General features: G+C 36.9%; 1 pseudogene; it reads left to right on the top strand.

Moving 5' to 3' along the window:
- Positions 1–1,036: 1,036 nt before the first annotated feature.
- LOC121412964 lies at positions 1,037–4,183 on the top strand (annotated as a pseudogene).
- The last annotated feature ends 6,870 nt before the right edge of the window (positions 4,184–11,053 follow it).

Below are 11,053 nucleotides of genomic sequence, written 5' to 3'. Positions count from 1 at the left end.
CTGAGAAAGCAATACACACACCGTGAAAAAAAAGGAAATTTTGGGGCAAAAGATCAACAACACCCCCCCCCCCACAATTGTATTTAGACAGCTTGTGGCTGAGATTTTGATTGACCAGATTCGCCCAGTTAGCGCTCTAGGAAATTTTCCAACCGTACAGAAAGAATATCACTTGATTCTTAAAATGAAACGAAGAACCCACACAGTGAGTCCCACACAGTCCTCTCCATGAGGGGAAAATTTGATGATTTTTCTTTCGAGCGAACAAAAACGAGTTTGAGGAAAAAGAACGGAAGAAGATGGAGTGAGATCTATTTCTTAATTTTTTAAAGAAGAACAACAACAACAAGGAGAAGAAAGAAAGTAAGAAAGTAAAAAAAAGAAAGAAAGAAAGCTCGAGTTAGGCGTAAATGTTTATTTTAGCCTACCTTTGCTGCATGCTTTGACACAAACTTTTAATGCAGAGTATATAGGCCAGCCTACTTACAAAACTTCTTTCCATGACTGACCTGTTTGTTGTTGTTATATGTTTGAGTGCTTGCTTGTAAGGGCCGGGTCGCGGAAACGATGGGGATGCTGAGCCCCCCCCCCCTACACATACTTTCTTTTAACGTAAAAACTGTAAGATGATCATCATGTACATCTTAGATCTAATAGTGTTTTTTGCATGATCACACACACATATTATGTTTTTTAAGGATTTCATTCAAATAAACTCAAGATAAATACAAATAAAATTGACAAATCTTCATTTCATATCAATAACAAAATACGAAAATATTTACAAAAAAAGAAGCAAATAATGAAATACCTTTAGAATATATATACATGTAAAATTAACTCAGCCCCGACCCTCAAGTATAAAGATTTGAAGAAAAAAAAATCAACATATTATTGTTGCACCCCTAATATATTTTACATAGTTACAGTTTCTACATACAATGAAAAAAAGTACATTGACATAATACACCCACTCACCCCCCCCCCCGCAACCAACACACACATACATTAACACACATAAACATTTGATTTTGACATGGGTACAAAAACAATCTGCAAATCAGACTGACACAAAAGCACTGGCGTAAATCCGTGTTGATGGGTGGGGGGGATGACTGAAATATTTTGGCATTTTTTTTGCAATCATGTTTTTAGATATGCAAGGAATTGTCATTGATATGTCCACACTGGCGTTCCGTGGGTCACGGCATTGTGGGGGCACCAGCAAATTTTTTGTATCACTGAGTGAGCGCGCGAAGCGCGAGCTGATTTTTTTTTATATTCACACCTAAAAAGGGACATTATAATCAAATTCATGTAATCATGATAGGTACCTGTCTTGCTAAACAATGCGAGCGCGAAGCGCGAGCTGAAATTTTCGTATATTTTGACCACAAACAGCGAGATTTTAAGGAATATATTTTAGGAATCCATTAAGAGTATGCATATCTCACCATAGTCATCTAATGCGAGTGCCAAGCGCTTGCTGATTTTATTAGAATTACATCTGAACACATGAAACACTCTTTGTAGTCATTGCAATCATGATTATCATACGCATCTCACCAATCAAATATTGCGAGCGCGAAGCGCGAGCTGAAAATTTAGATAATTCAGACCTGAAGTGGGGCATTCTAATGTTTCTTTGTAGGAATTAACTAGGACCATATAGGTATTTCATTAACCAAATGATGCGAGCTGAAAATTTTTCATATTCAGATCAGAAGAAGGGACATTTTAAGGACTGATTTTAGGAATTCACGAAGAGCAGACATATCTCACCAATCCACTAATGCGAACGTAATCACGGACAGGAAATGTTTATATACGGAGACCTTAACATGGGGCAATCACTTTTTGAGTCATGTAAAAGAAGCATATGTCAATATATGATAACTCAAGTGCTAGAAAATATATTTGGTTTATATTGACTTGAAAACGTGATATTTTAATACAACAGGATTAGGCTATCTTGTTAAAAAGACAATGCGAGCACCAGGAACAATGAAGACGTAGGCCCTGGGCAAATTATGTTTCATAAAGTTATGATAAAAATGTTTCTTATGTAATGTAACATAAATAATTATAATATAACATTATAATGAATTATATTTTCTTCTTTCCCACTACGTTTCTCTTCTTTTCTCCCTCATTTCTCCTTTTCCCCGTTTTTTTTTTTTTGGGGGGGGGGGGGTGGTCAGCCGATTGGGTCAGCCCCCCCCCCCCGGTAGTTACGCCACTGTATGTCCATATGGCTAATACCCCTCGATATTGTTATCTTTTTACCCCATGATGGTTTAATGGTTTTATTAGAGATAACATTCAAAATGTTTTGACATTCCATCTTAATCCTCCCCCCCAACCCCCCCCCCCAACATTGATGAATTTGAAGAAACGGGGGTTTCTCTTCAGTTTTATAATAAGGACAGAAGTATTTCGTTTGCAAATGGTGAACTGGCTCTTTATTTGCATTTTATGATCCAATGATATTGTTTTATTTGTTAAGCGGTATTTTAGGAAGAATTTTCACCAACAAAACAATTATCTCTTGTGATTTTTTTTTCATTTCTTCTGTGAAAAGTGGGGGGATGTTTGTACAGGCCATCCCCCTCCTCGAAATTTCTTGACATATCATGTGCCGGGAGACTACTTTTATTTTGCAGTGTTCCTTCCTCTAATTTTGGTGGTCGGAGTACTTGGCAACTTAGCCTTCATCTACATAGTCCTTAAAATACATAGGATACGGATCTCCACAAATTGGTTCCTATTGAATTTGGCAGTTTCTGACCTAATCTTCCTGTTAGTTACAATCGGAGAAAAGATATGGCGTTTCGCTAGCTCGCCAATTCAAGATGATTCGCACATTGGCTCTGATGGCTGTATCTTTGTACTCTTTTCCTCAAATGTTGCATACTTTTCGTCTTTATTCTTTATCACACTGGTAACTGTAAACCGTTTCTTCGCAGTTTGTCACCCTCTGAAAATGAAAGCAATAGAAAAATGTTACAAAACAGCAATGACAGTTGTTGCCTGTTGTGCTTCATGGATTATATCACTGGGAGTGGCTGCTTTATCATCTCCATCGAGCGTTTATTTCTATAAAATATGTATTACGTGGCCCCCTGGAAACCCCAATTTTCTTGAATACCCGGACACATTCGGGCTTTGTCGTCCGGAACATGCGTTGATTTCAACATTCCAGAAAGGCGCCCAAACGGTTCCATTCTTTTTTGTTATATGGTCAACGTTGTCTTATACATAAAGATCGTTCGTGGTTTGAACAGATCATTTAAGCCCCTATCTCACCAACGGAGACGTCGCCGCGACAGTCTCCAACTTATCAGTCGCTGCAGTCGCGGAGACGTCTCGGAGACGAAAATGGCTTGCGCTCTCACCAAGGAGACGTCTCGATGGAACGTTTGAAAGATCATACACCTGACTTGGAGCAGGAGGAGGGATATCAGCACGCGTTCAGTCACGTGGTTTCTGAAGTGGGTCAAACAGTGTGAAGAAGTGTCGCGGAGACGTCTCCGCAATGTATTATAATTTTTTGGGTCTCCAGCGGGTCTTCGCGATGTCTCTGAGACGTCTCTGAGACATCGCGGAGACATCGCGGCGACGTCTCAGCAGTCGCGGATATCTTTAGTCTCCGAGACGTCGCAGCAACTGATGGAGACTTCTCGGAGACGTCGCGGAGACAAGAAACAGTCTCCAAAAATATTAAACATGTTTAATCTTCTTGCGACTCCTCGGAGACTCTGTAATTTTCATGAGACGTCTCAAAGATGTCGCGGAGACGTCTCTGCAACTAGCAAAATTTGTAGTCGCGAACTAGTCGCGAACTAGTTTCAAGCCCAGTGAGATACCCCCTTTAGGTTGCGGAGTACATGGTGGAACTCGAAAGAAATTGCGAGATCAGGTCTCGAGGATGTTGGTAATAAACGGTGTGTTCTTCTGTTCGTTAGCTCCTTTCGAAACCATCTCCGTATTGGAGACGATTGCTTCATTATCAGGGTACAACATTCCGAAGACGTTCAGATCCCTGAGTTATATCAACGCTGCCATCAATCCCATCATATACACGTCATTCAGCGAAAATTATCGGAATGCTTTCAAGCAAGCCTTTCGTACCAAGAAATCTAACCAAACTTGCACTGTAAATATTTGCGTAATAATTGAATAATTAAGTTCTTTATATAATTAGCGCATTTCACCTGAAAGTATATGTTCCCTTATTATGTTCGCTGCAAATTTTAAATTTTGGAGGCTCAAAATCTATTTAGACCTCGGGATAGACCTATAGTTGCGAAATAATCTAAGTATAGCGGCGCCGGAGAGTTGTTGCTGAAAACTAAAATCGAGATCGAGTGCCTTAACCCTATGCAGGAACTTAGCCACCCCCTTTTTTCTTGGGGGGGGGGGCGGGGGCGTTCAGTGTTTCAACTCAATTGAAATTTTAGAATAATGAATTGAATACTGTCAGGTACATTTACATGAAATTACATGAAAATTATGAACAAATAATTTTTTTCTTAATAAAAATAATCTCGATATATATCTATCATTCGCATAAACATTTATATTCATAATTTTTTACATGATAATAGTTCTTATTCAACACTAAGTTTGGGTTCAAAAATATACCTAATTTTAATTTGTTGCTTTGATGAAGAACATAATTATGTAACATTAACTTGTTTGAGAGAGGGTGTGTGTGTGTGCGTGTATGTGAGAGAGAGAGAGATGGAGGTGAGCGAGAAAGAGATGTGACTACTGAGCAAATCTGAGTTATATTTGATATAAAAAGGATCGCAACGATTAAGAACGATCGCGCACAATGTCGCATTTGTTTTAAATATAAAGAAGTTCATTAGATATAATCAATGCAATGATTGATAGTCATTTTTTATCTTGAATTTTCAAGCTAGATGATGACAATTTTTTTTAAGCAGGAAGATCGTTCCATGTTTCGGGACCACTTGAAATATCTATTGTACTGAAAAAAGTTATGATATTTTTAGTAAATGTACACTCTTAAAAATGCGTGGTCGGATTTTGCGTGGTTTTACGTGGTCAAAATGATTTAACCACGTTTCGTGGTTGTTTGATCGACGAAACAGGTTCTTTGGTCAGAACCACGGCTAGAATTAACCACGATGATTAGTTATACTGACCACGCAGAACGTGGTCAGATGAAAGAGCATAATTTGACCACGTTTCGTGGTCACGGTTTGATCGACGATAATTTTTGAGTCAAAAAAATTTGGTAATTTTTTGTCAGCGTCAAGTAGAACTAACCACGATGATTATATTGCGACCACGTACACGCAGAACATTTCAAATGGAAAATAATCATTCATGCTTAATGGTCATTTTGGGTGACCCCGCACAGTGGCCAAAACGTATATAGCGCGGTTAAACATTTGACCTAAACTTTGACGTGTCAAATTGTAACCACACTTTGTGGTCATTTTGGATAGAGCGAGGGTTTCGGACTCCGGTGACCCGGATTCGATTCCCAAGTGGTGCGCTAGTGCCCTTTGGTAACGCATTACCAGGTTCCTCAGAGAGGACCTTAAGCCTTCGGTCCCCTGGTTGCTTGCTCACGGGCATTCGTGCTCTCTAGCAGTCTGGTAAAAAGCTCGATATAACATTATATAACATAACCCCTCACCGTTAGCCAAAATGACCATATATTGTGGTTATTTGTCTAACCCAGTCGAGGTCAAATTTTAGCCATGCTTGTAAATGGTCATTTTAATTTGGTGACCCCGCACAGTGGGGTTAGACAAAAAGACCACGTAGCGTGGTTCATGTTATGATAATATCATATATTAGTCTAGGAGCCAGGGGGCTTTATTCAGAATTTTTGGTGGGGAAGGTTTGACAAGCTTATCCGGGGTAAAATTGTGCGCTGATTCCAAAAATGTCACTCTTATTGACCGTACTCACGCCATTTTGGTCATTTTGGCCAAATTTTGACCAAAAATGACCATTTTGACCACTCTTTGGAAAATGGTCCTTTAACAGACTGCTTTTGTAGCCACATGCAATTAAAAGGGTCTATCTTAAGTAAAAATGCACACAGATTTCAGATAAAGTGCTTTCATTTGCCAAATCACAATAGCAGTGGTCATTTTGGCCATAATTTGGCCAAAAATGACAATTTTCATGATTTTTTGGCCGAAATGTGTTACAAATATTGATCAGAGCTACGACTGGATGTTTTTAGAAATCCACATTTATTTTCAAAATGTGCGCTGGATCATAACCATCAACCTCATGTAATTTATTCTGTCAGTTTTGACCTATGAGGGTCATTTTGGGTACTTTAGACATAACTGACCATTCGCGCAGTTTGAATTATTAACTGTTCAAATAGGCAGGAAATTGAGGTCTTCAACATGTTTTATCTTCTTCCCTTATAAAATGAGAATGCATTTAAATGTCCTTGTGTAGAATTTTATGCTGATTCCAAATGTATCAGTCTAAATGACCCTATTTAACAGTTTAAGGTCATTTTGGCCACTTATGACCCTTAAAATGACCAATGACATCAGTTCAATTTATCCAAAAATACTTTGAATGTTACCAGAATCGTTACAAAGGCATATTGTGACACATAACATTGGTGTATTAATCCTTGAAATCGAACATCTCAAAAGTATTTTGACCTCATGCAATTTATTCCATCAGTTTTGACCTATGAGGGTCACTTGGCGTACTTTAGCCACAACTGACCATTCACGCAGTTTTGCATATAATAAACTGCACATAGACAGGAATTTGAGGTCTTCAGCGTGTTTTATCTTCTTCCCATATAACATGGAAATGCATTTAAATGTCCTTGTGTAGAATTTTATGCTGATTCCAAATGTATCGGTCTAAATGACCCTATTTAAAAGTTTAAGGTCATTTTGGCCACTTATAACCCTTAAAATGACCAATGACATCAGTTCAATTTATCCAAAAATACTTTGAATGTTACCAGAATCGTTACAAAGGCATACTGTGACACATAACATTGGTGTATTAATCCTTGAAATTGAACATCTCAAAAGTATTTTGACCTCATGCAATTTATTCCATCAGTTTTGACCTATGAGGGTCACTTGGCGTACTTTAGCCACAACTTACCGTTCACGCAGTTTTGCATATAATACACTGCACATAGACAGGAATTTGAGGTCTTCAGCGTGTTTTATCTTCTTCCCATATAACATGGAAATACATTTAAATATCCTTGTGTAGAATTTTATGCTGATTCCAAATGTATCAGTCTAAATGACCCTATTTAACAGTTTAAGGTCATTTTGGCCACTTATGACCCTTAAAATGACCAATGACATCAGTTCAATTTATCCAAAAATACTTTGAATGTTACCAGAATCGTTACAAAGGCATACTGTGACACATAACATTGGTGTATTAATCCTTGAAATTGAACATCTCAAAAGTATTTTGACCTCATGCAATTTATTCCATCAGTTTTGACCTATGAGGGTTACTTGGCGTACTTTAGCCACAACTGACCATTCACGCAGTTTTGCATATAATAAACTGCACATAGACAGGAATTTGAGGTCTTCAGCGTGTTTTATCTTCTTCCCATATAACATGGAAATGCATTCAAAAGTTCATCTTATGTAAAATGTGATGCTGATTCCAAATATATCAGTCTTAATGACCCTATTTAACAGCTTTAGGTTATTTTGGCCACTTATGGCCCTTAAAATGGCCAATAACATCAGTTCAATTTATCCAGAAATACTTCGAATGTTACCAGAATCTTAACAAGGGTGTGCTGTACAATTGTAATACCCAACACTGGTGAATGAATCCTTAAAATTGAGCATCCCCAAAGTTGACTACCTTGGTCATTTTGGCCACCTTGACCCCCCGGCCAGCCCTGCTCATTGTGGATGTTAATTCAGGTGATATCGAACATGGTGAGGAGAAATTTTGGATTGCGTTAATATTAGCATCAATTATTGATAAATGGGGAAGTTTGAAAGCTTCTTGGTGGAAATTGATGAAATTATTCCACACATAGACCATAACTATTGGACCCTGTGGTCATTTTGACCACGTTTCCCTCAATATTGACCAGTGACCATGGACCCTAGGAATCTCCAATTAGTGGAGAGATCAGCTAAGAGAGAGACCTTGCATGCTTTGATGAGTCAAAAATGGCTCAAATGCTGGTCAGTATCATTATCAGCATGAGCTACCATTAATCGGTGAAGAGTGCTGACATCGCGCATACATAAGGTTGTTTGACCATGGCACTGTGGTCATTTACATGATTTTAGCCACCTTGACCACACACACAGTAAATGTTTATGGAAACCTCACATATATGGGGCAGCAAATTCAGGAATGAGACATTTTAGCATCATTTACATGTTATTTTAAGACACTTATCTAGATTAATGTAGATTAATGAAATCCAAATATATTAGTCTTAATGACCATTAATGAGCTAGTGGTCATTTTGGTCGCTTTTGGAGGATTCAAATGTTGTTATCGCTCCGCATTGTTAATAAGATGTATTATATCAATTATTGATTTTAATATGATATGACTAATAGCACATTATCAAAATTTTGAAACCAATTTGGTCATTTTGACTATCTATCGCATGTATGACTTTTGTAACTAAACATGACAGGAGCAATGGTGGAAATGCGTTCAATCCCTTTCGATTGGAAATATTAAAAGCTCACCTTGAGTAAAAAAAATTGTGCCAAATACCTCACCATTTGGTCATTGTATGGTAATTGAGTAGCCATAACATCATTCCCTCCTTTTTTATTTAAATTATACAGATAACTATATTCTAGAGGAAGGAACTAATCCTGAACTCAAAGGTGCGTCATTACAAAGCTATTGGTGAAAGTGGATTTCACGAATAGATTTAACCATGATGCATTTTTATTACCTTTGCCATTTTGTATAATGTTTCACAAACCTCACATTGGCATGATTGGTAAAGTTGAAAGTGGAAAACTTGCCCTAAATTGTTAAAGAGTGACCAAAATTCGGCACAGAGAATAATTTCATATAGAGAATGTATTTTATTACCCAGTACGTCTTCAAAAGAATGAAGGGTAAATTTGCTGCTCACCAATCATGCCAATGTGAGCTTTGTGAATCACTGTACAAGAAAAAACAAAGATTGTAAAAATGAATGATAGTCAAAACTCTTTGTGAACTTCACTGTGACCTATTTTGCTTTGTAATGATTCTCAGTACAATTTGACTTTAAAGAAGGAAAATAATTCTGGCTATTTAGGAACATACAGCGATCAAAGGGGCCAAAGAAGACATTCACATGATATTTAGCACAATTTTTACTCAAGGTGAACCTTTAATATTTCCCATGAAAAGGGATTGAACGCATTTCATCATGTTCATAGACCTACAATTGCTGCTAAGTCATGTTTATTTCAAAATTCACACATTGGATAAACGGTCAAATTAGCCAAAATGGTCACATTTTGAATATTAGTAATATCATATTGAATTAAATAATTTGTCACTGATTATGATTGATACAACAAATCTTACAAAAATATAGAGCAAGAATATTGGAATACTTTTGATACATGTAATTGTCATTGCTAATTGTAAGGAACAAAATGACCACTAAGTAGTCATTAAGACTGATATATTCTAAATCATTGTATTAATCTGGTGCAGAAAGTTTTTGTAATATGTCCTATCTAATATCATTTGTTTCCATGAATTACAAAATGGTTAATGTGCCTAAAATCATGAAAATGACCAAGGTGCATGGTCAAACAACCTTACATGTATGTGTACTTCATGTAAAAGGTTTTCATCACATTCATTAAAATCTTGATTATTGTTATAGTAGCTCAAGCTGAAATAATATTAAGCAACATTTGAGCCCTTTTTAAATCAAATAATGTGTGGTCACGAGAAATTATTGAGGAATGGTGATCAAAATTACCACAAAGTCCAATAGTTCGATCGGCCAATAACACTGATTTATATGGAATCATTGCATTGATTTTCACCCAAAAGCTTTCAAACTTTTCCAATTTAACAATAATTGATGCTAATATTAACACAATCCTGAATTGTCTCCTCACTATGTTCACTATAGGCTAATTTAGTATACACATTGGGCAGGGGACAATCTGGCCAAAATGACCAAGGTTGTCAAAAATATTTTTGGGACACTCAATTTAAATGATTAATACACCAATATTAGGTGTCACAGCACACCCTTGTAACGATTATAGTAACATTCAAAGTATTTTTGGATATATTGAAGTATTGAACAGATGGTATTGGTCATTTGGGGGCCAAAAAGTGGCCAAAATGACCATAATCTGTTAAATGGGGTCATTAAGACTGACATATTGGGAATCAGCATGAAATTCTACACAAGAACGACATATGCATCATTCCCATTTTATAAAGGAGGAAGATAAAGCACACTGAAGACCTCAAATTCCTGCCGATTTGCAGTTATTATGCAAAATTGCACGAATGGTCAGTTACCCAAAATAGTCAAAAGTCAAAACTAATGATATAAATTACATGAGGTCAAAATACTTTTGAAATGTTCATTTTAAAGGATTAAAACACCAATGTTAGATGTCACAGCACATCCTGGAAACGATTCTGGTAACATTGAGGTATTTTGGATAAATTGAACTGATGTTATTGGTCATTTGTATGGCCATAAGTGGCCAAAATGACCATTAGGTGTTCAATAGGGTCATTAAGACTGATATATTTAGAATCAGCATAATATTCTATACAAGATGGACATTTAAATGTATTCCCATTTTATAAGGGAAGAAGATAAAACACACTGAAGACCTCAAATTCCTGCCTATGTGCGAATGGTCAGTTATGTCTAAAGTACCAAAAATGACCATCATAGGTCAAAACTGATGGAATGAGGTCAAAATAATTTTGAGATGTTCAATTTAAAGGATTAACACACCAATGTTAGGTGTCGCAGCACACCTTGTAATGGTTCTGGTAACGTTCGAAGTATTTGGGGGTAAAATGA

The sequence above is a fragment of the Lytechinus variegatus genome, chromosome 4 (genome assembly GCF_018143015.1).
Source record: "Lytechinus variegatus isolate NC3 chromosome 4, Lvar_3.0, whole genome shotgun sequence".
In the NCBI taxonomy this organism is placed as follows: domain Eukaryota; kingdom Metazoa; phylum Echinodermata; class Echinoidea; order Temnopleuroida; family Toxopneustidae; genus Lytechinus; species Lytechinus variegatus.
The sequence above is the reverse complement of the archived record's forward strand: the minus strand, read 5'-3'. Positions and strand labels throughout refer to the sequence as shown.